This window comes from Neltuma alba, unplaced genomic scaffold (assembly GCF_004799145.2).
Source record: "Neltuma alba isolate B1F8T4 unplaced genomic scaffold, ASM479914v2 tig00012467_pilon, whole genome shotgun sequence".
NCBI classification, from domain to species: domain Eukaryota; kingdom Viridiplantae; phylum Streptophyta; class Magnoliopsida; order Fabales; family Fabaceae; genus Neltuma; species Neltuma alba.
In genome coordinates, this window is record NW_021636943.1 from 96,649 (window position 1) to 101,605 (window position 4,957).

The following is a 4,957-nucleotide window of genomic DNA, read 5'->3' on the forward strand; positions in this document are numbered from 1 at the left end:
TATCATGACCCAAGAGTCCGAGACTCCTCTTGCAATTCCCTCGCCTTAAATGGATGCATATGCATAGTCTTACATATGAATCGGTAATTTATTTGAACATTAGGATAACTATTGATGCATTTCTCAAATTATCTCTGTCAATACTTCCTCAACATTAACTAAATATAATAATACACCCATGCATTTCAGTAATTTGTACTGTTCATTAATGCCACACACATCAATTCTGCTATTTTTCTTTTTACATTGAACTGGAGCTCGCGCCATAAATGCTTTTTTTCCTTCAAATGCCTCATTTTTAAAAAAATTAAATAAGGGTAGTTCAGAAAAGATATGCCATACTAGTTATAATTAAGTAGGTTAACTAATTTTTTAATTGAATTAAATTAGTTGCATATATTTTAAATTAAGAAGCAGTGAAGTAACATTAATTATCACGCAGGTGTACGATTTTGAAGGATGATATAACGATTTATGTTCCGCCGTTGCAAAATAAATGGGTGAAGTGGGAATTGGGAAACGCAACAATGAGTTCAGATGCACGTGCATGTTTACTTGATATATAGTTTTTACATCATCCATCACCATGTGAATGACAGTTTGGCCGAGTGGTCTAAGGCGCCAGATTTAGGCTCTGGTCCGAAAGGGCGTGGGTTCAAATCCCACAGCTGTCATTCTTTATAGAAATTCTCCGCAGCAAGCGTGTTTTGGGCTAATGCCGGCGCCTTGGTATTTTCTTCTGGGCCAACAAAGGAACAGACTCAGGCTTTTTTGCCACTGGCCCAAAAACTTCTTGGTCCTAACTGCACCCAATCAGTTTGACCTGACTTCCCATTTCTCATTAAAGTAATAGATTGAAATCAGATAAAATAAGTGAAAAACTGAGATGTTAAATAAAATTAACAATAGGAATGTTTTGCCGCCTACTTTTCCTTCCTAATGTTAAATAAATTAAGAAGGAACGGTAAATAAAAATCAAAAGAAAGCCTTTCTTGTGTAATAGCATGTGGAAACAAGATATGATGCTGATATCACTTCAAGAGTGGAGGGAATGAAGTCCTGGGACGCCATGAAATAATTTGTATTTGTCGGGAAACTGAATTTCTGAAGTTGCGCGTGCATTTAAGTAAAGAAAAATTACAAATAAAGACCCTCTACTATATAAAATAGCAATGAGGGACACTGAATTTGGAAAATAGCTGGAAAAGACCGGGTCCCAAATTGTAAATATGAAATCTTAGTTAAAAGATAAAAACGTCCTTCTGCTTTTCATATCCTGTTCCCATATCCATCTCTCTCAATTTCTTTTATGATCTCCATTTTCATCTACTCCATTCTCACAAACCCATATTCTAAAACTTAATTGCATCCACCATCTCTCTCACTAGATTCCTCTATCTTTCTCTCTCTCACCCACAATGACGAAGACGATGAGGCTCGTTATTAATCACTTGGAAGTTGCTTCTCACTGAAAACAAAAACCCAATATCCATTTAATGCTTCTCATAACTTTGATTATGAGCTGTGGACAGTAACTAAAGGACATGATTCATTCACTCGATCGCGAGTAATAGTACGCCACCTAATGATATTAGGAACTAGGATCCATCGTCACAAACCCACCTTCCATGGATAGCTCAGAAGTAGGAACTATTATATAAGATCAACTAATGATATTTATACTGAATGGAAATGGTACGCCACCTATTTAGCATTTGAATGTAAATTGATTAGGAGCAACATTGTGATGAAATAAGAAGGGAGATTAGTCTTGATGTCATTTTGATTCTCATTATAACTTTGTGCCCACCATATCGATGCTCCGGATTGAACCTCAATCTTCACAACATATATATAGCAACATTGTAGAGTTATTTAAATTCTCATTTCAACAGAGGAATTTAAAATTGTACAACAACCTTATCAGAACATGTCATTGGCCTAACTGAACTTGTCATAAATCCTATATCAGAAGTGCTTGCTGTCAAATAAATTTGCAAATTCTTCGGAACTTGTTATTGGCCTAACTGAATTTGTCATCAATCTTATATCAGAGTGCTTGCTGTAAAAAAAAAATGCAAATTCTCATTTCAACAGAGAAATATAAAGTTGTACAAAAACCTTATCGGAACTTGTCATTGGCCTAACTGAAATTGTCATGAATCCTATATCAGAAGTGCTTGCTATTAAAGAAATGTGCAAATTCTCATTTTAACAGAGAAATTTAAAGTTGTACGAAGACCTTATCGAAACTTGTCATTAGCCTTACTTAACTTGTCATTGGCCTAACTGAAATTGTCATGAATCCTATATCAGAAGTGCTTGCTGTCAAAGAAATTTGTAAGTTCTCATTTCAACAGAAAAATTTAAAGTTGTACAAAAATCTTGTCAAAACTTGTCATTAGCCTTACTTAACTTGTCATTAGCCTAATTGAAATTATCATGAATCCTATATCAGAAATGCTTGCCGTCAAAGAAATATGTGAGTTCTCATTTCAACAGAGAAATTTAAAGTTGTATGAAAACCTTATCAGAACTTGTCATCGGCCTAACTGAAATTGTCATGAATCCTATATCAAAAGTGTTTACTGTCAAGAAAATCTGCAAATTCTCATTTCAACAGAGAAATTTAAAATTATATGAAAACCTTATCGAAACTTGTCATTGGCCTTACTTAAATTGTTCTGTTGAAATGAGAATTTGGAGATTTCTTTGACAGCAAGTACTTCTGATATAGGATTTATGACAAGTTCAGTTAGGCGAATGACAAGTTAGTAAGGCCAATGACAAGTTCTGATAAGGTTTTCGTACAACTTTAAATTTCTCTGTTGAAATAAGAATTTGCACATTTCTTTGATAGCAAGCACTTCTGATATAGGATTCATGAAAATTTCAGTTAGGACAATAACAAGTTAAGTAAGGCGAATGACAAGTTTCGATAAGGTTTTCCTACAACTTTAAATTTCTCTGTTGAAATAAGAATTTGCACATTTCTTTGACAGCAAGCACTTCTGATATATGATTCATGACAATTTGAATTAGGCCAATAACAAGTTAAGTAAGGCCAATGACAAGTTCTGATAAGGTTTCATACAATTTTAAATTTCTCTGTTGAAAGGAGAATTTGCATATTTCTTTGATAGCAAGTACTTTTGATATAAGATTCATGACAATTTCAGTTAGGCCAATGACAAGTTATGTAAGGCCAATGACAAATTTTGATGAGGTTTTTGTACAACTTTAAATTTCTCTGTTGAAATGAGAACTCGCATATTTCTTTGACGGCAAGCACTTCTGATATAGGATTCATGACAATTTCAATTAGGCTAATGACAAGTTAAGTAAGGCCAATGACAAGTTTCGATAAGATTTTTGTACAACTTTAAATTTCTCTGTTGAAATGAGAACTTGCATATTTCTTTGACAGCAAGCACTTCTGATATAGGATTCATCACAATTTTAGTTAGGCCAATAACAAGTTAAGTAAGGCCAATGACAAGTTCTGATAAGGTTTGCATACAATTTTAAATTTCTTGTTGAAATGAGAATTTGCAGATTTATGTGACAGCAAACACTTTTGATATAGGATTTATGACAAGTTCAGTTAGGCTAATGACAAGTTAAATAAGGCTCATGACATGTTTCGATAAGGTTTACGTACAATTTTAAATTTCTCTGTTGAAATGAGAATTTAAATAGCTTTATAATGTTGCTATATATATGTTGTGAAGATTGAGGTTCAATCCGGAGCATCGATATGGTGGGCACAAAGTTATAATGAGAATCAAAATGACATCAAGACTAATCTCCCTTCTTATTTCATCACAATGTTGCTCCCAATCAATTTACATTCAAATCCTAAATAGGTGGCATACCATTTCTATTCAGCATAAATATCATTAGTTGATCTTATATAATAGTTCTCACTTCTCAGCCATCCATAGAAGGTGGGTTTGTGACGATGGATCCAAGTTCCTAATATCATTAGGTGGTGTACTATTTCTCACGATCGAGTGAATGAATCGTGTCCTTTAGTTACTGCCCACAGCTCATAATCAAAGTTACGAGAAGCATTGAATAGATATTGGGTTTTTGTTTTTAGTGAAAAGCAACTTCCAGTTGATTAATAACGAGCCTTATCATCTTCATCATTATGGGTGAGAGAGAGAAAGAGAGAGGAATCTAGTGAGAGAGATGGTGGATGCAATTAAAGTTTTAGAATGTGGGTTTGTGAGGATGGAGCAGATGAAAATGGAGATTGCAAAAGAAATTGAGAGAGATGGATATGGGAATAGGATATGAAAAGCAGAAGGACGTTTTGGTCTTTTAACCAATATTTCATATTTGCAATCCGGTCCATTCCAGCTATTTTTCAAATTCAAGGTCCCTCATTGCTATTGTTATATATTGGAGGGTTTTTATTTGTAATTTTTCCTTTAAGTAACTCTATTAACAACCTGTTCGTTGATGTTTTTTATTACTCCCTCCGTTCCTTATTATAAGAGACATTTGATGCTTATAGCATGTTCCTATATATAAGAGACACTTAAAAGTTGTCTCTATTTTTTTGTGTTGATTTCCTATTTTACCCATATTTATTTTGTCTCCAATTCACACTTTCTCTCCCTCCCACTTCTCTTTCTTTTAATAATTTAATTGTTCTCTCTTATATTCTCTCTCCTTATTAATGAGGGCATTTTTAGAAGAAAAAATTATACTTTTTACACATTGATTGTTCTTAACTAATTTTAACTGTTTTTTTTATCAACGTAATTCAGTTATTTGTCTCTTATAATAAGAAACGGAGGGAGTATTTTACACCACAATCATGTGATTGTTGCCATGAATACTGTTGCCAGATAACTCCATGAAAGATGGAGACCCCAGTGTAAGGAAAAGCACTGTTTGCCTTCACTTTTTCCCTTTATTATTGAGTGATTCTCCAAAATGGAATCAA

General features: G+C 33.7%; 1 non-coding gene across 1 annotated transcript; it reads left to right on the top strand.

The window, feature by feature from the left end:
- Positions 1-594: 594 nt before the first annotated feature.
- On the top strand, positions 595-674 carry TRNAL-UAG (transfer RNA leucine (anticodon UAG)). Its single transcript has one exon. It is a non-coding gene; the product is annotated as a tRNA-Leu (tRNA).
- The last annotated feature ends 4,283 nt before the right edge of the window (positions 675-4,957 follow it).